Here is a 23,608-nt window from a genome sequence, read left to right as displayed (position 1 = left end):
GGCGGGCCCGAGCCGGGCCCGCCGCCCTCTTCGGGTTATCGCTTCTCGGCCTTTTGGCTAAGATCAAGTGTAGTTCCCTTCGGACAGGGGGGGGACTATGCTGATCCTCTGGCCTTAGGGTTCGGGAAAGCACGAAGCCCGAGGTGCTTAAATTGCCCTGACGCAAGTCGGAGTTACCGTGTGCAGACTTGCACGCCGCTGCACACGGTAAATGCACATTTTTTGCACCGGCGGATCTTCACACTCCCTCCATCGCACCATCAGGGCATGGAGTGGAATTTATTTTTGAACCTGGCTGGGTCAGTCATGGCCCGCCCCTAAATTATTTATTTATTTATCACAATGTGTTTAAGCACGTGTGCCCATTAATTTCGATTGGATTTTCACGGTCACCAAACCTTTAAGCGAGGCCACGTTCACGATTTTGTTTTTCGATTTGGCACTTTTGTTTTCGGACACTACCTTTTGGTAGTGAAGCCAAGGGGGCTACTTCCCGATGGGAGTGCCCCATGGCGATGGGGTCTCACCCTTCGGGGAGAGTCCTAAGATCCGACCCTCCCATGGGGGGGGGGAGGAATTTGTCTGGGTTCCCCTTGTGGGGACCCAGTTTCGTATAAGGCTTCCGCTGCCTCTTAGGAGCACGGAAAGCAGCACCCAAAGGAGCACGCACCTCGGGCTTCAAAAAAAAAAAAAAAAAAAAAAAAAAAAAAAAAAATCTGTTCTTATCAGTTTAATATCTGATACGTCCCCTATCTGGGGACCATATATTAAATGGATTTTTAGAACAGGGAGATGGAAGAAGAGCTTGCTCTGTCCACTCCACGCATTGACCTGGTATTGCAGTACCTCCAGGACCGGTGCACCTCTCTTATCAGTGACCAAAAGCAGAACCCGACCCAGCACAGCACAGCACAGCACAGCACAGCAAAACCGAGCAGAGCAGCGATCCGAGGAAGGGCCGAGCGACCCGGGGAGCAGCGGCAGCAGTCCAGGGTCGGTCGGCCGGTGGGTCGGTTGCTTCCTTCCTTCCTTTCTTTCCTCCCAGCTCGTCGCTGTTGCAGGCCAGTGAGTGCGTGCGTGCCTCTTGGTCGCGACACGTCACGTCACTGAAGCGTGCTGCGGTAATGTCCGTCGGAACGTAATGTAACTCTGTGTGTGTGTGTGTGTGTGTGTGTGTGTGTGTGGCCTTGGTCATGAAGGCCCATGCCGGTTGAGGGTGCATTGAAGGATTAAAGCGCTAGTGTGTTTGGTTGCTTGAAGGTTAGCGTGGCCAGCTGACGGTTGTGCTGCAGCGGCTGCAGCTGCTGCCTGGCTCCTGTGGTTCTTTTGCATGCCTTGGTTTGTGTCTCCCTCTGATGGTGGCTGACGAGGGCGAGGACGAGAGAGAGTGAGCGAGTGTTTGTCCCAGCAGCAGCAGTAGCGGTTAAGAGGATTAGATGAGATGAGAGGAGATGAGATTAGAGTAAGGACTGCTACGTCTGTCAGGTGCTTAGCAGCCGATCTCGTTGAGCGGGAGGCGGAGGTGCGAACTGCCCCCCCCCCCCCGGGGGCGGAGCCATGCAAATGTTTCAGGCCGCGCCGCCACGATCCCGGCGGGCCTCGTCGAGACAGAGGGAGGGAGGGCGGGCGGGCAGGCAGGAGACGGAGAGAGGGGAGAGTGTGCGAGCCGGTGGTGCTCGGCTTGGACGCAGGGGTGGTGCGGGCGGTCCTTTCCAGCCGTGGCTGCCGGCGCAGGGCTGCAGTCCGGCGCGGGGATCCGCAGAGGGAGTGCCCTGGGGGTTGGTGGGTGGCGGGCGTGCAGCGGGCGGAAGGGAGGCCCGGGGCCCGCGTGGCAGCTCGCTGCGACTGTGCGGAGCCTGGGTGGCGGGCCCGAGCCGGGCCCGCCGCCCTCTTCGGGTTATCGCTTCTCGGCCTTTTGGCTAAGATCAAGTGTAGTTCCCTTCGGACAGGGGGGGACTATGCTGATCCTCTGGCCTTAGGGTTCGGGAAAGCACGAAGCCCGAGGTGCTTAAATTGCCCTGACGCAAGTCGGAGTTACCGTGTGCAGACTTGCACGCCGCTGCACACGGTAAATGCACATTTTTTGCACCGGCGGATCTTCACACTCCCTCCATCGCACCATCAGGGCATGGAGTGGAATTTATTTTTGAACCTGGCTGGGTCAGTCATGGCCCGCCCCTAAATTATTTATTTATTTATCACAATGTGTTTAAGCACGTGTGCCCATTAATTTTGATTGGATTTTCACGGTCACCAAACCTTTAAGCGAGGCCACGTTCACGATTTGGTTTTTCGATTTGGCACTTTTGTTTTCGGACACTATCTTTCGGTAGTGAAGCCAAGGGGGCTACTTCCCGATGGGAGTGCCCCATGGCGATGGGGTCTCACCCTTCGGGGAGAGTCCTAAGATCCGACCCTCCCATGGGGGGGGGGAGGAATTTGTCTGGGTTCCCCTTGTGGGGACCCAGTTTCGTATATGGCTTCCGCTGCCTCTTAGGAGCACGGAAAGCAGCACCCAAAGGAGCACGCACCTCGGGCTTCAAAAAAAAAAAAAAAAAAAAAAAAAAAAAAAAAAAAAATCTGTTCTTATCAGTTTAATATCTGATACGTCCCCTATCTGGGGACCATATATTAAATGGATTTTTAGAACAGGGAGATGGAAGAAGAGCTTGCTCTGTCCACTCCACGCATTGACCTGGTATTGCAGTACCTCCAGGACCGGTGCACCTCTCTTATCAGTGACCAAAAGCAGAACCCGACCCAGCACAGCACAGCACAGCACAGCACAGCACAGCACAGCACAGCACAGCACAGCACAGCACAGCACAGCACAGCAAAACCGAGCAGAGCAGCGATCCGAGGAAGGGCCGAGCGACCCGGGGAGCAGCGGCAGCAGTCCAGGGTCGGTCGGCCGGTGGGTCGGTTGCTTCCTTCCTTCCTTTCTTTCCTCCCAGCTCGTCGCTGTTGCAGGCCAGTGAGTGCGTGCGTGCCTCTTGGTCGCGACACGTCACGTCACTGAAGCGTGCTGCGGTAATGTCCGTCGGAACGTAATGTAACTCTGTGTGTGTGTGTGTGTGTGTGTGTGTGTGTGTGTGTGGCCTTGGTCATGAAGGCCCATGCCGGTTGAGGGTGCATTGAAGGATTAAAGCGCTAGTGTGTTTGGTTGCTTGAAGGTTAGCGTGGCCAGCTGACGGTTGTGCTGCAGCGGCTGCAGCTGCTGCCTGGCTCCTGTGGTTCTTTTGCATGCCTTGGTTTGTGTCTCCCTCTGATGGTGGCTGACGAGGGCGAGGACGAGAGAGAGTGAGCGAGTGTTTGTCCCAGCAGCAGCAGTAGCGGTTAAGAGGATTAGATGAGATGAGAGGAGATGAGATTAGAGTAAGGACTGCTACGTCTGTCAGGTGCTTAGCAGCCGATCTCGTTGAGCGGGAGGCGGAGGTGCGAACTGCCCCCCCCCCCCCGGGGGCGGAGCCATGCAAATGTTTCAGGCCGCGCCGCCACGATCCCGGCGGGCCTCGTCGAGACAGAGGGAGGGAGGGCGGGCGGGCAGGCAGGAGACGGAGAGAGGGGAGAGTGTGCGAGCCGGTGGTGCTCGGCTTGGACGCAGGGGTGGTGCGGGCGGTCCTTTCCAGCCGTGGCTGCCGGCGCAGGGCTGCAGTCCGGCGCGGGGATCCGCAGAGGGAGTGCCCTGGGGGTTGGTGGGTGGCGGGCGTGCAGCGGGCGGAAGGGAGGCCCGGGGCCCGCGTGGCAGCTCGCTGCGACTGTGCGGAGCCTGGGTGGCGGGCCCGAGCCGGGCCCGCCGCCCTCTTCGGGTTATCGCTTCTCGGCCTTTTGGCTAAGATCAAGTGTAGTACCCTAAGAGAAGGGGGGAAAAACTTGATCCTCTGGCCTTGGGGCCGAGGTAGCATGGAGCCCGAGGTGTCCACTTGAGCCCCAGAGAAATTCTGGCGTCACTTTCACAACTTTGCACTGCAGTTGTGGAATGTGTGAGCACGAGGAGCACTGAAGGCCAATGCTACAGATGAAGCACTTTTCACTCCAAGACCCATACGGGCATGTGTGTGGATAATTTTTTATTTTTCGGCCTCACGGAAAATGGCTGGACACTTATTTATTATCACTATTTGCACTTTCCGTTGGTGCACTTGTGCCTATTAATTAGGATGGATCACAGTTTTTTTTGATCACGGCCTGTCAAATGGTTTTTCTTTGGATACGATTTCAGTTTTGACGTTTTTGGACCACTGTATCGCAGTGAGGACTGGTTTCCAGTCGCCTGTTGGGAGAGGTGGGAGAAGTCTTTTGGCTACCCACCTTTTTCCCTATAGAGGTTCTCCTTTTCGGAGGGAACCACGAAGATCCGACCCTCCTGCAGGCTTCGGCCGGGGTGGGGAGGAAAAAGCTCCGGCATATTCCATGGGGGATTGCCGAGTGACAGTCTATCGACGGACCTGAGCTTCGCTGCGTCTTTCACAAGATTCACGGAGCACACCCAAGAGAAGCACGACACCTCGGGCTTCAAAAAAAAAAAAAAAAAAAAAAAAAAAAAAAAAAAAAAAAAAAAATAAAATCTGTTCTTATCAGTTTAATATCTGATACGTCCCCTATCTGGGGACCATATATTAAATGGATTTTTAGAACAGGGAGATGGAAGAAGAGCTTGCTCTGTCCACTCCACGCATTGACCTGGTATTGCAGTACCTCCAGGACCGGTGCACCTCTCTTATCAGTGACCAAAAGCAGAACCCGACCCAGCACAGCACAGCACAGCACAGCACAGCAAAACCGAGCAGAGCAGCGATCCGAGGAAGGGCCGAGCGACCCGGGGAGCAGCGGCAGCAGTCCAGGGTCGGTCGGCCGGTGGGTCGGTTGCTTCCTTCCTTCCTTTCTTTCCTCCCAGCTCGTCGCTGTTGCAGGCCAGTGAGTGCGTGCGTGCCTCTTGGTCGCGACACGTCACGTCACTGAAGCGTGCTGCGGTAATGTCCGTCGGAACGTAATGTAACTCTGTGTGTGTGTGTGTGTGTGTGTGTGTGTGTGTGGCCTTGGTCATGAAGGCCCATGCCGGTTGAGGGTGCATTGAAGGATTAAAGCGCTAGTGTGTTTGGTTGCTTGAAGGTTAGCGTGGCCAGCTGACGGTTGTGCTGCAGCGGCTGCAGCTGCTGCCTGGCTCCTGTGGTTCTTTTGCATGCCTTGGTTTGTGTCTCCCTCTGATGGTGGCTGACGAGGGCGAGGACGAGAGAGAGTGAGCGAGTGTTTGTCCCAGCAGCAGCAGTAGCGGTTAAGAGGATTAGATGAGATGAGAGGAGATGAGATTAGAGTAAGGACTGCTACGTCTGTCAGGTGCTTAGCAGCCGATCTCGTTGAGCGGGAGGCGGAGGTGCGAACTGCCCCCCCCCCCCGGGGGCGGAGCCATGCAAATGTTTCAGGCCGCGCCGCCACGATCCCGGCGGGCCTCGTCGAGACAGAGGGAGGGAGGGCGGGCGGGCAGGCAGGAGACGGAGAGAGGGGAGAGTGTGCGAGCCGGTGGTGCTCGGCTTGGACGCAGGGGTGGTGCGGGCGGTCCTTTCCAGCCGTGGCTGCCGGCGCAGGGCTGCAGTCCGGCGCGGGGATCCGCAGAGGGAGTGCCCTGGGGGTTGGTGGGTGGCGGGCGTGCAGCGGGCGGAAGGGAGGCCCGGGGCCCGCGTGGCAGCTCGCTGCGACTGTGCGGAGCCTGGGTGGCGGGCCCGAGCCGGGCCCGCCGCCCTCTTCGGGTTATCGCTTCTCGGCCTTTTGGCTAAGATCAAGTGTAGTTCCCTTCGTACAGGGGGGGGACTATGCTGATCCTCTGGCCTTAGGGTTCGGGAAAGCACGAAGCCCGAGGTGCTTAAATTGCCCTGACGCAAGTCGGAGTTACCGTGTGCAGACTTGCACGCCGCTGCACACGGTAAATGCACATTTTTTGCACCGGCGGATCTTCACACTCCCTCCATCGCACCATCAGGGCATGGAGTGGAATTTATTTTTGAACCTGGCTGGGTCAGTCATGGCCCGCCCCTAAATTATTTATTTATTTATCACAATGTGTTTAAGCACGTGTGCCCATTAATTTCGATTGGATTTTCACGGTCACCAAACCTTTAAGCGAGGCCACGTTCACGATTTTGTTTTTCGATTTGGCACTTTTGTTTTCGGACACTATCTTTCGGTAGTGAAGCCAAGGGGGCTACTTCCCGATGGGAGTGCCCCATGGCGATGGGGTCTCACCCTTCGGGGAGAGTCCTAAGATCCGACCCTCCCATGGGGGGGGGGAGGAATTTGTCTGGGTTCCCCTTGTGGGGACCCAGTTTCGTATATGGCTTCCGCTGCCTCTTAGGAGCACGGAAAGCAGCACCCAAAGGAGCACGCACCTCGGGCTTCAAAAAAAAAAAAAAAAAAAAAAAAAAAAAAAAAAAAAATCTGTTCTTATCAGTTTAATATCTGATACGTCCCCTATCTGGGGACCATATATTAAATGGATTTTTAGAACAGGGAGATGGAAGAAGAGCTTGCTCTGTCCACTCCACGCATTGACCTGGTATTGCAGTACCTCCAGGACCGGTGCACCTCTCTTATCAGTGACCAAAAGCAGAACCCGACCCAGCACAGCACAGCACAGCACAGCACAGCAAAACCGAGCAGAGCAGCGATCCGAGGAAGGGCCGAGCGACCCGGGGAGCAGCGGCAGCAGTCCAGGGTCGGTCGGCCGGTGGGTCGGTTGCTTCCTTCCTTCCTTTCTTTCCTCCCAGCTCGTCGCTGTTGCAGGCCAGTGAGTGCGTGCGTGCCTCTTGGTCGCGACACGTCACGTCACTGAAGTGTGCTGCGGTAATGTCCGTCGGAACGTAATGTAACTGTGTGTGTGTGTGTGTGTGTGTGTGTGTGTGTGTGTGTGGCCTTGGTCATGAAGGCCCATGCCGGTTGAGGGTGCATTGAAGGATTAAAGCGCTAGTGTGTTTGGTTGCTTGAAGGTTAGCGTGGCCAGCTGACGGTTGTGCTGCAGCGGCTGCAGCTGCTGCCTGGCTCCTGTGGTTCTTTTGCATGCCTTGGTTTGTGTCTCCCTCTGATGGTGGCTGACGAGGGCGAGGACGAGAGAGAGTGAGCGAGTGTTTGTCCCAGCAGCAGCAGTAGCGGTTAAGAGGATTAGATGAGATGAGAGGAGATGAGATTAGAGTAAGGACTGCTACGTCTGTCAGGTGCTTAGCAGCCGATCTCGTTGAGCGGGAGGCGGAGGTGCGAACTGCCCCCCCCCCCCCCCTGGGGGCGGAGCCATGCAAATGTTTCAGGCCGCGCCGCCACGATCCCGGCGGGCCTCGTCGAGACAGAGGGCGGGCGGGCGGGCAGGCAGGAGACGGAGAGAGGGGAGAGTGTGCGAGCCGGTGGTGCTCGGCTTGGACGCAGGGGTGGTGCGGGCGGTCCTTTCCAGCCGTGGCTGCCGGCGCAGGGCTGCAGTCCGGCGCGGGGATCCGCAGAGGGAGTGCCCTGGGGGTTGGTGGGTGGCGGGCGTGCAGCGGGCGGAAGGGAGGCCCGGGGCCCGCGTGGCAGCTCGCTGCGACTGTGCGGAGCCTGGGTGGCGGGCCCGAGCCGGGCCCGCCGCCCTCTTCGGGTTATCGCTTCTCGGCCTTTTGGCTAAGATCAAGTGTAGTTCCCTTCGGGGGGGGGGGACTATGCTGATCCTCTGGCCTTAGGGTTCGGGAAAGCATGAAGCCCGAGGTGCTTAAATTGCCCTGACGCAAGTCGGAGTTACCGTGTGCAGACTTGCACGCCGCTGCACACGGTAAATGCACATTTTTTGCACCGGCGGATCTTCACACTCCCTCCATCGCACCATCAGGGCATGGAGTGGAATTTATTTTTGAACCTGGCTGGGTCAGTTATGGCCCGCCCCTAAATTATTTATTATTATCACAATGTGTTTAAGCACGTGTGCCCATTAATTTTGATTGGATTCCACGGTCACTAAACCTTTAAGCGAGGCCACGTTTACGTTTTGGTTTTTCGATTTGGCACTTTTGTTTTCGGACACTATCTTTTGGTAGTGAAGCCAAGGGGGCTACTTCCCGATGGGAGTGCCCCATGGCGATGGGGTCTCACCCTTCGGGGAGAGTCCTAAGATCCGACCCTCCCATGGGGGGGGGGAGGAATTTGTCTGGGTTCCCCTTGTGGGGACCCAGTTTCGTATATGGCTTCCGCTGCCTCTTAGGAGCACGGAAAGCAGCACCTAAAGGAGCACGCACCTCGGGCTTCAAAAAAAAAAAAAAAAAAAAAAAAAAAAAAAAAAAAAATCTGTTCTTATCAGTTTAATATCTGATACGTCCCCTATCTGGGGACCATATATTAAATGGATTTTTAGAACAGGGAGATGGAAGAAGAGCTTGCTCTGTCCACTCCACGCATTGACCTGGTATTGCAGTACCTCCAGGACCGGTGCACCTCTCTTATCAGTGACCAAAAGCAGAACCCGACACAGCACAGCACAGCACAGCACAGCACAGCACAGCACAGCACAGCACAGCACAGCACAGCACAGCACAGCAAAACCGAGCAGAGCAGCGATCCGAGGAAGGGCCGAGCGACCCGGGGAGCAGCGGCAGCAGTCCAGGGTCGGTCGGCCGGTGGGTCGGTTGCTTCCTTCCTTCCTTTCTTTCCTCCCAGCTCGTCGCTGTTGCAGGCCAGTGAGTGCGTGCGTGCGTGCGTGCGTGCGTGCGTGCCTCTTGGTCGCGACACGTCACGTCACTGAAGCGTGCTGCGGTAATGTCCGTCGGAACGTAATGTAACTGTGTGTGTGTGTGTGTGTGTGTGTGTGTGTGTGTGTGGCCTTGGTCATGAAGGCCCATGCCGGTTGAGGGTGCATTGAAGGATTAAAGCGCTAGTGTGTTTGGTTGCTTGAAGGTTAGCGTGGCCAGCTGACGGTTGTGCTGCAGCGGCTGCAGCTGCTGCCTGGCTCCTGTGGTTCTTTTGCATGCCTTGGTTTGTGTCTCCCTCTGATGGTGGCTGACGAGGGCGAGGACGAGAGAGAGTGAGCGAGTGTTTGTCCCAGCAGCAGCAGCAGTAGCGGTTAAGAGGATTAGATGAGATGAGAGGAGATGAGATTAGAGTAAGGACTGCTACGTCTGTCAGGTGCTTAGCAGCCGATCTCGTTGAGCGGGAGGCGGAGGTGCGAACTGCCCCCCCCCCCGTCCCCCCCCCCGGGGGGGCGGAGCCATGCAAATGTTTCAGGCCGCGCCGCCACGATCCCGGCGGGCCTCGTCGAGACAGAGGGCGGGCGGGCAGGCAGGCAGGAGACGGAGAGAGGGGAGAGTGTGCGAGCCGGTGGTGCTCGGCTTGGACGCAGGGGTGGTGCGGGCGGTCCTTTCCAGCCGTGGCTGCCGGCGCAGGGCTGCAGTCCGGCGCGGGGATCCGCAGAGGGAGTGCCCTGGGGGTTGGTGGGTGGCGGGCGTGCAGCGGGCGGAAGGGAGGCCCGGGGCCCGCGTGGCAGCTCGCTGCGACTGTGCGGAGCCTGGGTGGCGGGCCCGAGCCGGGCCCGCCGCCCTCTTCGGGTTATCGCTTCTCGGCCTTTTGGCTAAGATCAAGTGTAGTACCCTAAGAGAAGGGGGGAAAAACTTGATCCTCTGGCCTTGGGGCCGAGGTAGCATGGAGCCCGAGGTGTCCACTTGAGCCCCAGAGAAATTCTGGCGTCACTTTCACAACTTTGCACTGCAGTTGTGGAATGTGTGAGCACGAGGAGCACTGAAGGCCAATGCTACAGATGAAGCACTTTTCACTCCAAGACCCATACGGGCATGTGTGTGGATAATTTTTTATTTTTCGGCCTCACGGAAAATGGCTGGACACTTATTTATTATCACTATTTGCACTTTCCGTTGGTGCACTTGTGCCTATTAATTAGGATGGATCACAGTTTTTTTTGATCACGGCCTGTCAAATGGTTTTTCTTTGGATACGATTTCAGTTTTGACGTTTTTGGACCACTGTATCGCAGTGAGGACTGGTTTCCAGTCGCCTGTTGGGAGAGGTGGGAGAAGTCTTTTGGCTACCCACCTTTTTCCCTATAGAGGTTCTCCTTTTCGGAGGGAACCACGAAGATCCGACCCTCCTGCAGGCTTCGGCCGGGGTGGGGAGGAAAAAGCTCCGGCATATTCCATGGGGGATTGCCGAGTGACAGTCTATCGACGGACCTGAGCTTCGCTGCGTCTTTCACAAGATTCACGGAGCACACCCAAGAGAAGCACGACACCTCGGGCTTCAAAAAAAAAAATAAAAAAAAAATCTGTTCTTATCAGTTTAATATCTGATACGTCCCCTATCTGGGGACCATATATTAAATGGATTTTTAGAACAGGGAGATGGAAGAAGAGCTTGCTCTGTCCACTCCACGCATTGACCTGGTATTGCAGTACCTCCAGGACCGGTGCACCTCTCTTATCAGTGACCAAAAGCAGAACCCGACACAGCACAGCACAGCACAGCACAGCACAGCACAGCACAGCACAGCACAGCACAGCAAAACCGAGCAGAGCAGCGATCCGAGGAAGGGCCGAGCGACCCGGGGAGCAGCGGCAGCAGTCCAGGGTCGGTCGGCCGGTGGGTCGGTTGCTTCCTTCCTTCCTTTCTTTCCTCCCAGCTCGTCGCTGTTGCAGGCCAGTGAGTGCGTGCGTGCGTGCGTGCGTGCGTGCGTGCGTGCGTGCGTGCGTGCGTGCGTGCGTGCCTCTTGGTCGCGACACGTCACGTCACTGAAGCGTGCTGCGGTAATGTCCGTCGGAACGTAATGTAACTGTGTGTGTGTGTGTGTGTGTGTGTGTGTGTGTGTGGCCTTGGTCATGAAGGCCCATGCCGGTTGAGGGTGCATTGAAGGATTAAAGCGCTAGTGTGTTTGGTTGCTTGAAGGTTAGCGTGGCCAGCTGACGGTTGTGCTGCAGCGGCTGCAGCTGCTGCCTGGCTCCTGTGGTTCTTTTGCATGCCTTGGTTTGTGTCTCCCTCTGATGGTGGCTGACGAGGGCGAGGACGAGAGAGAGTGAGCGAGTGTTTGTCCCAGCAGCAGCAGCAGCAGCAGCAGTAGCGGTTAAGAGGATTAGATGAGATGAGAGGAGATGAGATTAGAGTAAGGACTGCTACGTCTGTCAGGTGCTTAGCAGCCGATCTCGTTGAGCGGGAGGCGGAGGTGCGAACTGCCCCCCCCGTCCCCCCCCCCGGGGGGGCGGAGCCATGCAAATGTTTCAGGCCGCGCCGCCACGATCCCGGCGGGCCTCGTCGAGACAGAGGGCGGGCGGGCAGGCAGGAGACGGAGAGAGGGGAGAGTGTGCGAGCCGGTGGTGCTCGGCTTGGACGCAGGGGTGGTGCGGGCGGTCCTTTCCAGCCGTGGCTGCCGGCGCAGGGCTGCAGTCCGGCGCGGGGATCCGCAGAGGGAGTGCCCTGGGGGTTGGTGGGTGGCGGGCGTGCAGCGGGCGGAAGGGAGGCCCGGGGCCCGCGTGGCAGCTCGCTGCGACTGTGCGGAGCCTGGGTGGCGGGCCCGAGCCGGGCCCGCCGCCCTCTTCGGGTTATCGCTTCTCGGCCTTTTGGCTAAGATCAAGTGTAGTTCCCTTCGGACAGGGGGGGGACTATGCTGATCCTCTGGCCTTAGGGTTCGGGAAAGCACGAAGCCCGAGGTGCTTAGATTGCCCTGACGCAAGTCGGAGTTACCGTGTGCAGACTTGCACGCCGCTGCACACGGTAAATGCACATTTTTTGCACCGGCGGATCTTCACACTCCCTCCATCGCACCATCAGGGCATGGAGTGGAATTTATTTTTGAACCTGGCTGGGTCAGTCATGGCCCGCCCCTAAATTATTTATTTATTTATCACAATGTGTTTAAGCACGTGTGCCCATTAATTTCGATTGGATTTTCACGGTCACCAAACCTTTAAGCGAGGCCACGTTCACGATTTGGTTTTTCGATTTGGCACTTTTGTTTTCGGACACTATCTTTCGGTAGTGAAGCCAAGGGGGCTACTTCCCGATGGGAGTGCCCCATGGCGATGGGGTCTCACCCTTCGGGGAGAGTCCTAAGATCCGACCCTCCCATGGGGGGGGGGAGGAATTTGTCTGGGTTCCCCTTGTGGGGACCCAGTTTCGTATATGGCTTCCGCTGCCTCTTAGGAGCACGGAAAGCAGCACCCAAAGGAGCACGCACCTCGGGCTTCACAAAAAAAAAAAAAAAAAAAAAAAATCTGTTCTTATCAGTTTAATATCTGATACGTCCCCTATCTGGGGACCATATATTAAATGGATTTTTAGAACAGGGATATGGAAGAAGAGCTTGCTCTGTCCACTCCACGCATTGACCTGGTATTGCAGTACCTCCAGGACCGGTGCACCTCTCTTATCAGTGACCAAAAGCAGAACCCGACACAGCACAGCACAGCACAGCACAGCACAGCACAGCACAGCACAGCACAGCACAGCAAAACCGAGCAGAGCAGCGATCCGAGGAAGGGCCGAGCGACCCGGGGAGCAGCGGCAGCAGTCCAGGGTCGGTCGGCCGGTGGGTCGGTTGCTTCCTTCCTTCCTTTCTTTCCTCCCAGCTCGTCGCTGTTGCAGGCCAGTGAGTGCGTGCGTGCCTCTTGGTCGCGACACGTCACGTCACTGAAGCGTGCTGCGGTAATGTCCGTCGGAACGTAATGTAACTGTGTGTGTGTGTGTGTGTGTGTGTGTGTGTGTGTGTGTGTGGCCTTGGTCATGAAGGCCCATGCCGGTTGAGGGTGCATTGAAGGATTAAAGCGCTAGTGTGTTTGGTTGCTTGAAGGTTAGCGTGGCCAGCTGACGGTTGTGCTGCAGCGGCTGCAGCTGCTGCCTGGCTCCTGTGGTTCTTTTGCATGCCTTGGTTTGTGTCTCCCTCTGATGGTGGCTGACGAGGGCGAGGACGAGAGAGAGTGAGCGAGTGTTTGTCCCAGCAGCAGCAGTAGCGGTTAAGAGGATTAGATGAGATGAGAGGAGATGAGATTAGAGTAAGGACTGCTACGTCTGTCAGGTGCTTAGCAGCCGATCTCGTTGAGCGGGAGGCGGAGGTGCGAACTGCCCCCCCCCCCCCCTGGGGGCGGAGCCATGCAAATGTTTCAGGCCGCGCCGCCACGATCCCGGCGGGCCTCGTCGAGACAGAGGGCGGGCGGGCGGGCAGGCAGGAGACGGAGAGAGGGGAGAGTGTGCGAGCCGGTGGTGCTCGGCTTGGACGCAGGGGTGGTGCGGGCGGTCCTTTCCAGCCGTGGCTGCCGGCGCAGGGCTGCAGTCCGGCGCGGGGATCCGCAGAGGGAGTGCCCTGGGGGTTGGTGGGTGGCGGGCGTGCAGCGGGCGGAAGGGAGGCCCGGGGCCCGCGTGGCAGCTCGCTGCGACTGTGCGGAGCCTGGGTGGCGGGCCCGAGCCGGGCCCGCCGCCCTCTTCGGGTTATCGCTTCTCGGCCTTTTGGCTAAGATCAAGTGTAGTTCCCTTCGGACAGGGGGGGGACTATGCTGATCCTCTGGCCTTAGGGTTCGGGAAAGCACGAAGCCCGAGGTGCTTAAATTGCCCTGACGCAAGTCGGAGTTACCGTGTGCAGACTTGCACGCCGCTGCACACGGTAAATGCACATTTTTTGCACCGGCGGATCTTCACACTCCCTCCATCGCACCATCAGGGCATGGAGTGGAATTTATTTTTGAACCTGGCTGGGTCAGTCATGGCCCGCCCCTAAATTATTTATTTATTTATCACAATGTGTTTAAGCACGTGTGCCCATTAATTTTGATTGGATTCCACGGTCACCAAACCTTTAAGCGAGGCCACGTTTACGTTTTGGTTTTTCGATTTGGCACTTTTGTTTTCGGACACTATCTTTCGGTAGTGAAGCCAAGGGGGCTACTTCCCGATGGGAGTGCCCCATGGCGATGGGGTCTCACCCTTCGGGGAGAGTCCTAAGATCCGACCCTCCCATGGGGGGGGGGAGGAATTTGTCTGGGTTCCCCTTGTGGGGACCCAGTTTCGTATATGGCTTCCGCTGCCTCTTAGGAGCACGGAAAGCAGCACCCAAAGGAGCACGCACCTCGGGCTTCACGAAAAGAAAAAAAAAAAGAAAAAAAAAAAAAAAAAAAAAAAAAAAAATCTGTTCTTATCAGTTTAATATCTGATACGTCCCCTATCTGGGGACCATATATTAAATGGATTTTTAGAACAGGGAGATGGAAGAAGAGCTTGCTCTGTCCACTCCACGCATTGACCTGGTATTGCAGTACCTCCAGGACCGGTGCACCTCTCTTATCAGTGACCAAAAGCAGAACCCAGCACAGCACAGCACAGCACAGCACAGCACAGCACAGCACAGCACAGCACAGCACAGCACAGCACAGCACAGCAAAACCGAGCAGAGCAGCGATCCGAGGAAGGGCCGAGCGACCCGGGGAGCAGCGGCAGCAGTCCAGGGTCGGTCGGCCGGTGGGTCGGTTGCTTCCTTCCTTCCTTTCTTTCCTCCCAGCTCGTCGCTGTTGCAGGCCAGTGAGTGCGTGCGTGCCTCTTGGTCGCGACACGTCACGTCACTGAAGTGTGCTGCGGTAATGTCCGTCGGAACGTAATGTAACTGTGTGTGTGTGTGTGTGTGTGTGTGTGTGTGTGTGTGTGTGTGGCCTTGGTCATGAAGGCCCATGCCGGTTGAGGGTGCATTGAAGGATTAAAGCGCTAGTGTGTTTGGTTGCTTGAAGGTTAGCGTGGCCAGCTGACGGTTGTGCTGCAGCGGCTGCAGCTGCTGCCTGGCTCCTGTGGTTCTTTTGCATGCCTTGGTTTGTGTCTCCCTCTGATGGTGGCTGACGAGGGCGAGGACGAGAGAGAGTGAGCGAGTGTTTGTCCCAGCAGCAGCAGTAGCGGTTAAGAGGATTAGATGAGATGAGAGGAGATGAGATTAGAGTAAGGACTGCTACGTCTGTCAGGTGCTTAGCAGCCGATCTCGTTGAGCGGGAGGCGGAGGTGCGAACTGCCCCCCCCCCCCCCCTGGGGGCGGAGCCATGCAAATGTTTCAGGCCGCGCCGCCACGATCCCGGCGGGCCTCGTCGAGACAGAGGGCGGGCGGGCGGGCAGGCAGGAGACGGAGAGAGGGGAGAGTGTGCGAGCCGGTGGTGCTCGGCTTGGACGCAGGGGTGGTGCGGGCGGTCCTTTCCAGCCGTGGCTGCCGGCGCAGGGCTGCAGTCCGGCGCGGGGATCCGCAGAGGGAGTGCCCTGGGGGTTGGTGGGTGGCGGGCGTGCAGCGGGCGGAAGGGAGGCCCGGGGCCCGCGTGGCAGCTCGCTGCGACTGTGCGGAGCCTGGGTGGCGGGCCCGAGCCGGGCCCGCCGCCCTCTTCGGGTTATCGCTTCTCGGCCTTTTGGCTAAGATCAAGTGTAGTCTCGGCCTTTTGGCTAAGATCAAGTATACTGTTCTTGTCAGAACACACAACTGTTCTTGCCAGAACACAAAACTGTTCTTATCAGAACACACAACTGTTCTTGCCAGAACAATCACTGCTGTTCTTGTCAGAACAGATACTTATCTTTTTCAGGTTTCCACACTTTCTGGGCCAGAGCCGACGAGGAGCGAGAATGGCGACCCAGACCTCCGAAGCCGAACGACCCAGCCAGATCACCGGAAGCCGAGCCCAGCCTGCTGCGACCCCAGGAAGCCCACCTCCCCTGGAGAACTGGATGAGGCAGACGGTGGTCCTGAAGCTGAAGGAAGTGGAGGGCCGCACCCCCGACCTGGATGCAGACACCTTCAGCAAGAAGGTGGTGCACGAAGGAGCAGGCTTCAGCCCAGCAGAGACCCTGAGCGTCCAGTCGTTTTTGAAGGGAATGTTCTACGTAACGTTCATCTCGGCGGCGGTCTGCAAAAGGTTCTGGGAGGCCTTCAGGGCGGCGAAACCGGACCAGGTCCTCTCCCGTTTCTACGGAAACAGCCCCATCCACAGGGAGGAGAGGCCCGTGACGGTCTCGATGCGGAACCCCCACACCCCAGGAAAAGACGTGGCAACTTTTCTGGGAAGATACTGCCACATCGTAAAAGAACCGACCAAGATCCTCAACCAGTACGGCTTCTGGACAGGAAGATGGTCCCTCGTGATCCGTCTGAAGGCAGACTCCACCTCGCCGGACGGGCTCCAACACCTGCCGCAGAGCTTCGCCCTAGGTAATTCTACAGGCATGCTTTTCTACCCTGGTCAACCCACAACCTGCAGACGATGCGGTCAACTGGGTCACAAGGCGGAGGAATGCCAACAGAAATCCTGCAGGCACTGCAGGGTGGTGGGGCACGAGACCAAAGACTGTCCACGAAAGAAGACCTGTAACCTGTGCGGCGATCCTGAGCACATCTACAAGGATTGCCCCAAAAGATCAAGGTCATACGCAGCGGTAGCAACAGCCAAGGCCCCGGCCAAGGTCCCCTCATCGGCCCCGACCAAGGCTCCAGCCAAGGCGACGGCACCGCAGACACCCCCTCCGGAAACCCCGAAAGCGGCACCCAGGAAAGGTAAGAAAGCAGCTCCCCTCCCTGCCAAGACTGTCGTGGCCCTGCCCGCTGTCAAGGCTCCCCCTCCCCCCCCAGAGGCAGCGCCATCCCTCCCCTGTGCTGCCTCCAACCCTCCCTGCTTCACCACCTTCACCCTCCCCCCCCTCCTCCCCCTCTCTGCAGCAGCTCTAACCCCTCCCCCAGCTGCTGCAGACCCCGACCCCGACCCTTTCCCCCCTCTTGTTTCCGCTGCAGACAACCCCCTGGAGATGCCGCCAAAAGGAGCCGGAGCCAGAAAACGCAAACATAGCGGCAAGAAGGAGGAGGAGGAGGACGAGGACAGCGAGACTGAGACGAGCCCCACCAGGAGCTCTGTCCAGAAGAGGGCGCCACCACCAGCCCCCACCGTCCCCTCTCCCCCCGAGCCCGCAAATGACGACGAAGACACGCTGGAAAAGATGGTCCAGGACCTGACCCCGTCGGATGAGCCAGCCACCGAGACCGAGGCTCTGATCCTCAACCAGCTGGACATCGACAACCAGGTCTCCCTCCTGGAACAGATGCTAGACGAGGCCGCCTGGACCCCCATGAACCCCATCGACCACGGCGGGGAAGATCCTCCCCCACCAGGGGGAGGAGGTGGTAACTAGTGCCTCTGTTTGAGCTGACCTTCTTTTTTTCTCCCAACTAATGGCGTCAATTTCTATTTTCTCCATTAATGTAAGGAGCATGAAGGACCAGTTCCGGAGGCGCGGTTTACTAACCTTCCTTTCTTCTCAGCAGTGTGATGTATATATGTTGCAGGAATGCGCTTTACCTTTCTCTCGTTCGTATCGCCATCTATGCAGGGAATGGTCTCACGGCCCGTCCTTCTGGTCCGGCGGGAACGGCTGCAAGTCGGCGGGAGTTGCTATCCTGATCCGAGGAGCCAACTTCACGGTGGACGCTGTCCAGGAGATGGTCTGCGGCAGACTTCTAGTCGTGGACGGATCCTGGGCGGGGGAGCCTGTCAGGCTCATCACCGTGTACGCCTCCCCGGAAAAGAAGCAACGCCTGGAGCTTCTCCAGAACCTGCGGACCCAGCTGACCACCGCCAGGACCGTAGTGATAGGCGGGGACTTCAACTGCCCGATCGAGGAAGGAGGGCGCACCTCCACCCACGCAACAAAACTGGACGTGACTTCGAAACTGCTCAGAGAGATTGTCACAGAGGCATCCTTAAAGGACGCTATGGGCTCCATCGGGACCGGCTCTGTGAACTATTCTTGGAGCCGGCCGGATGGCTCTGTGCGTTCCCGGATAGACTTTGTGTTCACCTCTCGGGCGGTAGAGCATCAGCAGTGCTCCATGGTGCCCTGCTACTTCTCGGACCACAGGGCTGTTCGGCTCCAGTGTGCCCTGGGCAAAGGGTTTCCTCCCGGTCCAGGCTCCTGGAAGCTGAACTGTGCCCTGTTAGAGAGGCAGGAAATTGTGGATGAGCTGCGTAATGTATATTCTGATTGTGTCAGTACCAAGTATCTGTTCCCCACTGTAACCCAGTGGTGGGAGTTTACTAAAGTAAAGCTGCGCTCTTTCTTTCAGGCTAAAGGAAGACTCCAGGCGTGTGAGAGGAAGAGGAAATTCAGACGGCTGCAACGCAAGCTGCAGTCCCTGTTGGACCTCCAACAGTGCGGATGGGACGTGGACGAGGAGCTGGAGGAGACCAAGGAGGGCCTGAAAAGGCACTTTGAGGAGGAATCCAGGCAAATCGTCTTCCGTTCCAAGGTGGAGAACCTGGAGAAGGGTGAGAAATGCAACTCTTTCTTTTTCAGGAAGCTCCACTCCGCCCACACGCCCCTGACGGAAATGAGAGACAGCGAAGGTGTGGTACGACAGGGGAAGGAGGAGGTCCAGAAAGTGGTCGTCGACTACTACCGAGATCTCTACTCCCCCAAAGACACAGACCCGGAGGCTGCCGAACGGTTCCTGTCAGGTATCACTAACACCATTGATCCCGCAGGCCGCGCAGCCATGGAAGCCCCCTTGACGCTGGAGGAGCTGCACTCTGCCGCCAGATCCTTCAGGAAGGGCAGGACACCGGGCAGTGACGGTCTCCCAGCCGAGTTGTACACAATGCTGTGGGACCTCATCGGCCCGGACCTCCTCGACCTGTACGAGGAGATGGTGGTGGAAGGCAGGATGCCCCCCACGCTGAGAGAGGGAATGATCACGGTCCTGTACAAGCGGAAGGGGGAGAGATGCGACCTGAAAAATTGGCGTCCCATCTCTCTCCTGAACGTGGACTACAAGATCCTCGCCAAGGTACTAGCCACCAGGTTGAAGAAAGTCATCGGGCAGATCGTCCACCCCGACCAGACCTGCGGCATCCCAGGACGCCGGATCGCGGACAGCCTGGCCCTCATCAGGGACACGATCTACTACATCAAGGACCGCAACGTCCGTGCCGCTCTGGTCACCCTAGACCAAGAGAAGGCATTTGATCGACTGTCTCATGGTTTTATGGGTCAGGTACTGCGGAGGTTTGGGCTGGGGGAGATGTTCTGCTCTTACGCTAACCTGATGTACCTTGATATCCGCAGCTCGGTGCTGGTGAACGGCTGGAAGACTGACCCCTTCCCAGTCCTCTCTGGGGTCAGGCAAGGCTGCCCTCTCTCACCTCTTCTTTTTGTCTGTTGTATAGAGCTCTTCGCCGAGTGCATCAGACGGAATCCAGAGATCAGAGGGATCACCGCGCCGGGCAGAGACAAGAAGGAGATAAAGTGCTCGCTCTACATGGACGACGTGACCATCTTCTGCGCGGATCGCCGGTCGGTGAGAGCGCTCGTCCAGACGTGCGAGGACTTCAGCCGAGCTTCAGGCGCAAAGGTCAACTGCGGGAAGTCGGAGACCATGCTGTTCGGGCAGTGGGACCTGACTTCTGAGCCGATCCCGTTTCCCGTCCAAACCGACTTCCTAAAGATCCTGGGAGTCTGGTTCGGCAGAGACGGCGCGGCCCTGAAAAGCTGGGAGGAGAGACTCAACAAAGTAAAGCAGAAATTTGGGCTGTGGAGCCTCAGAGACCTCACCATCGAAGGGAAAGTGCTGGTGCTGCGCAACGAGATTCTTCCCGTGCTGCAATACGTGGCTCAGGCCTGGCCCTTGCTGGTCACCATTCACCGAGCCATCAACCGAGCAGTTTTCCACTTCATCTGGGGCTCCAAAATGGACAGAGTAAAGCGCGCAGTGATGTACAAGGAACCCGGCAAGGGAGGCAAAGGAGTGCCTGACATCCCTACCATGCTGAGGACCTTCTTTGTGTGCAACTGCGTGCGCAGGACTCTCAGAGACGTAGCGAAAGGCTCTGCTGGAAACTCCATGTCTCGCTTCTTCCTGCTGCCCCTGTGGAGGCAGCTCAAGTGGGAAAAGTGGGACAGCTCCGTCCCTTACAATTGGACCATGCCCTGGTTCTACTCGGACGTGGGCAAATTTGTAAGGGAGCACCAACTGGAGGGAGTTAAACCAGACTTGTGGTTACCCCGTGTGATCCACAAGTTCATCAGAGCCAAAGACACTATGGAGAACATCCCAGGGCTCCCCGACGCCACAGCCAAGACTGTCTGGGCTAACGTGTCGTCGAGCAGGCTAACCAACAGGCATAAAGACATGGCATGGATGGCCATTCAGGGAGGCCTCCCCCTAAGGACATTTATGCATGCCAGGGGGCTGTGCAGATATAGACACTGCCCACAGTGCATTGTGGAGGAGGAGACTTCTCTTCACTTGTTCTGGCGGTGCCCGTTTGCACAGGCTTTGTTCAGAGCCCTGGAGCTGGATCTCAAGGACTCTATCGAGAGAAAGTACCTGTCTTACCATTCGGTACTTTACGGACTTTTTCCAGGAACACACACGGAGAGCGCCATTGAGGATGCTTGGCGTCTCATGTGCTGTGTAAAGGACGCTCTATGGTTTGCCAGGAACCGCCTGGTGCTGAGGAGGGAGCAGGTCACAGTCCGTGACTGCCGCAGGCTTATCCACAGCCTGCTGAGAGACTACTCTCTCAAGGACAGTCTAGAGGCTGAAGACTAGCCCCATTCTCCTCGGCCCCCTCCCCCCCCCCATTTCCCCAGGTTATGTTCCACCAAGTGCCAACCATATGCGCCACGTCTGGAAATGTAATTGTACACTGCTTCTACTGAGCTTTCCGTAACTGAAGTCGTACTGTAACGTGTATTGCCCTGCGCTGCGTCGCAGTACTGCTTATCGTCTACCTGTACCGATAATACCGATTTATGTACTCCTGCTAAAACAGGTTGATGTCTGTTTTATCATAATCAGTTTGTATAATAAACTTAAATACAAAAAAAAAATCTGTTCTTATCAGTTTAATATCTGATACGTCCCCTATCTGGGGACCATATATTAAATGGATTTTTAGAACAGGGAGATGGAAGAAGAGCTTGCTCTGTCCACTCCACGCATTGACCTGGTATTGCAGTACCTCCAGGACCGGTGCACCTCTCTTATCAGTGACCAAAAGCAGAACCCGACACAGCACAGCACAGCACAGCACAGCACAGCACAGCACAGCACAGCACAGCAAAACCGAGCAGAGCAGCGATCCGAGGAAGGGCCGAGCGACCCGGGGAGCAGCGGCAGCAGTCCAGGGTCGGTCGGCCGGTGGGTCGGTTGCTTCCTTCCTTCCTTTCTTTCCTCCCAGCTCGTCGCTGTTGCAGGCCAGTGAGTGCGTGCGTGCCTCTTGGTCGCGACACGTCACGTCACTGAAGCGTGCTGCGGTAATGTCCGTCGGAACGTAATGTAACTGTGTGTGTGTGTGTGTGTGTGTGTGTGTGTGTGTGTGTGTGGCCTTGGTCATGAAGGCCCATGCCGGTTGAGGGTGCATTGAAGGATTAAAGCGCTAGTGTGTTTGGTTGCTTGAAGGTTAGCGTGGCCAGCTGACGGTTGTGCTGCAGCGGCTGCAGCTGCTGCCTGGCTCCTGTGGTTCTTTTGCATGCCTTGGTTTGTGTCTCCCTCTGATGGTGGCTGACGAGGGCGAGGACGAGAGAGAGTGAGCGAGTGTTTGTCCCAGCAGCAGCAGCAGCAGCAGCAGCAGTAGCGGTTAAGAGGATTAGATGAGATGAGAGGAGATGAGATTAGAGTAAGGACTGCTACGTCTGTCAGGTGCTTAGCAGCCGATCTCGTTGAGCGGGAGGCGGAGGTGCGAACTGCCCCCCCCGTCCCCCCCCCCGGGGGGGCGGAGCCATGCAAATGTTTCAGGCCGCGCCGCCACGATCCCGGCGGGCCTCGTCGAGACAGAGGGCGGGCGGGCAGGCAGGAGACGGAGAGAGGGGAGAGTGTGCGAGCCGGTGGTGCTCGGCTTGGACGCAGGGGTGGTGCGGGCGGTCCTTTCCAGCCGTGGCTGCCGGCGCAGGGCTGCAGTCCGGCGCGGGGATCCGCAGAGGGAGTGCCCTGGGGGTTGGTGGGTGGCGGGCGTGCAGCGGGCGGAAGGGAGGCCCGGGGCCCGCGTGGCAGCTCGCTGCGACTGTGCGGAGCCTGGGTGGCGGGCCCGAGCCGGGCCCGCCGCCCTCTTCGGGTTATCGCTTCTCGGCCTTTTGGCTAAGATCAAGTGTAGTCTCGGCCTTTTGGCTAAGATCAAGTATACTGTTCTTGTCAGAACACACAACTGTTCTTGCCAGAACAAAAAACTGTTCTTATCAGAACACACAACTGTTCTTGCCAGAACAATCACTGCTGTTCTTGTCAGAACAGATACTTATCTTTTTCAGGTTTCCACACTTTCTGGGCCAGAGCCGACGAGGAGCGAGAATGGCGACCCAGACCTCCGAAGCCGAACGACCCAGCCAGACCACCGGAAGCCGAGCCCAGCCTGCTGCGACCCCAGGAAGCCCACCTCCCCTGGAGAACTGGATGAGGCAGACGGTGGTCCTGAAGCTGAAGGAAGTGGAGGGCCGCACCCCCGACCTGGATGCAGACACCTTCAGCAAGAAGGTGGTGCACGAAGGAGCAGGCTGCAGCCCAGCAGAGACCCTGAGCGTCCAGTCGTTTTTGAAGGGAATGTTCTACGTAACGTTCATCTCGGCGGCGGTCTGCAAAAGGTTCTGGGAGGCCTTCAGGGCGGCGAAACCGGACCAGGTCCTCTCCCGTTTCTACGGAAACAGCCCCATCCACAGGGAGGAGAGGCCCGTGACGGTCTCGATGCGGAACCCCCACACCCCAGGAAAAGACGTGGCAACTTTTCTGGGAAGATACTGCCACATCGTAAAAGAACCGACCAAGATCCTCAACCAGTACGGCTTCTGGACAGGAAGATGGTCCCTCGTGATCCGTCTGAAGGCAGACTCCACCTCGCCGGACGGGCTCCAACACCTGCCGCAGAGCTTCGCCCTAGGTAATTCTACAGGCATGCTTTTCTACCCTGGTCAACCCACAACCTGCAGACGATGCGGTCAACTGGGTCACAAGGCGGAGGAATGCCAACAGAAATCCTGCAGGCACTGCAGGGTGGTGGGGCACGAGACCAAAGACTGTCCACGAAAGAAGACCTGTAACCTGTGCGGCGATCCTGAGCACATCTACAAGGATTGCCCCAAAAGATCAAGGTCATACGCAGCGGTAGCAACAGCCAAGGCCCCGGCCAAGGTCCCCTCATCGGCCCCGACCAAGGCTCCAGCCAAGGCGACGGCACCGCAGACACCCCCTCCGGAAACCCCGAAAGCGGCACCCAGGAAAGGTAAGAAAGCAGCTCCCCTCCCTGCCAAGACTGTCGTGGCCCTGCCCGCTGTCAAGGCTCCCCCTCCCCCCCCAGAGGCAGCGCCATCCCTCCCCTGTGCTGCCTCCAACCCTCCCTGCTTCACCACCTTCACCCTCCCCCCCCTCCTCCCCCTCTCTGCAGCAGCTCTAACCCCTCCCCCAGCTGCTGCAGACCCCGACCCCGACCCTTTCCCCCCTCTTGTTTCCGCTGCAGACAACCCCCTGGAGATGCCGCCAAAAGGAGCCGGAGCCAGAAAACGCAAACATAGCGGCAAGAAGGAGGAGGAGGAGGACGAGGACAGCGAGACTGAGACGAGCCCCACCAGGAGCTCTGTCCAGAAGAGGGCGCCACCACCAGCCCCCACCGTCCCCTCT

The 23,608-nt window shown here is 57.7% G+C and overlaps 6 non-coding genes and 7 pseudogenes across 6 annotated transcripts; all 13 read left to right on the top strand.

Annotated features, from left to right (window-relative positions):
- Positions 1–672: 672 nt before the first annotated feature.
- Positions 673–868, top strand: LOC149278510 (U2 spliceosomal RNA). Its single transcript, XR_016278713.1, has one exon. It is a non-coding gene; the product is annotated as a U2 spliceosomal RNA (small nuclear RNA).
- Positions 869–2,533: 1,665 nt separating this feature from the next.
- On the top strand, positions 2,534–2,732 carry LOC149278509 (U2 spliceosomal RNA). Its single transcript, XR_016278718.1, has one exon. It is a non-coding gene; the product is annotated as a U2 spliceosomal RNA (small nuclear RNA).
- Positions 2,733–3,812: 1,080 nt separating this feature from the next.
- LOC149278508 (U2 spliceosomal RNA) lies at positions 3,813–3,991 on the top strand (annotated as a pseudogene).
- Positions 3,992–4,548: 557 nt separating this feature from the next.
- Positions 4,549–4,720, top strand: LOC149278507 (U2 spliceosomal RNA; annotated as a pseudogene).
- A 1,665-nt stretch (positions 4,721–6,385) lies between these two features.
- LOC149278506 (U2 spliceosomal RNA) lies at positions 6,386–6,584 on the top strand. Its single transcript, XR_016278717.1, has one exon. It is a non-coding gene; the product is annotated as a U2 spliceosomal RNA (small nuclear RNA).
- A 1,664-nt stretch (positions 6,585–8,248) lies between these two features.
- Positions 8,249–8,447, top strand: LOC149278505 (U2 spliceosomal RNA). Its single transcript, XR_016278716.1, has one exon. It is a non-coding gene; the product is annotated as a U2 spliceosomal RNA (small nuclear RNA).
- Positions 8,448–9,551: 1,104 nt separating this feature from the next.
- On the top strand, positions 9,552–9,730 carry LOC149278504 (U2 spliceosomal RNA; annotated as a pseudogene).
- A 512-nt stretch (positions 9,731–10,242) lies between these two features.
- Positions 10,243–10,431, top strand: LOC149278503 (U2 spliceosomal RNA). The gene has a single exon (XR_016278700.1). It is a non-coding gene; the product is annotated as a U2 spliceosomal RNA (small nuclear RNA).
- Positions 10,432–12,183: 1,752 nt separating this feature from the next.
- Positions 12,184–12,370, top strand: LOC149278502 (U2 spliceosomal RNA). The gene has a single exon (XR_016278726.1). It is a non-coding gene; the product is annotated as a U2 spliceosomal RNA (small nuclear RNA).
- A 1,694-nt stretch (positions 12,371–14,064) lies between these two features.
- Positions 14,065–14,274, top strand: LOC149278501 (U2 spliceosomal RNA; annotated as a pseudogene).
- Positions 14,275–15,352: 1,078 nt separating this feature from the next.
- Positions 15,353–15,484, top strand: LOC149278500 (U2 spliceosomal RNA; annotated as a pseudogene).
- A 5,294-nt stretch (positions 15,485–20,778) lies between these two features.
- Positions 20,779–20,985, top strand: LOC149278499 (U2 spliceosomal RNA; annotated as a pseudogene).
- A 1,073-nt stretch (positions 20,986–22,058) lies between these two features.
- On the top strand, positions 22,059–22,237 carry LOC149278498 (U2 spliceosomal RNA; annotated as a pseudogene).
- Positions 22,238–23,608: the final 1,371 nt, after the last annotated feature.

The sequence above is a fragment of the Sceloporus occidentalis genome, unplaced genomic scaffold (assembly GCF_023333645.1).
Source record: "Sceloporus occidentalis isolate IW3139 unplaced genomic scaffold, rSceOcc1.0.p SCAF_188, whole genome shotgun sequence".
Classification (NCBI taxonomy): domain Eukaryota; kingdom Metazoa; phylum Chordata; class Lepidosauria; order Squamata; family Phrynosomatidae; genus Sceloporus; species Sceloporus occidentalis.
Note: the sequence above shows the minus strand (reverse complement) of the source record. Positions and strands in the feature narration are given on the sequence as shown.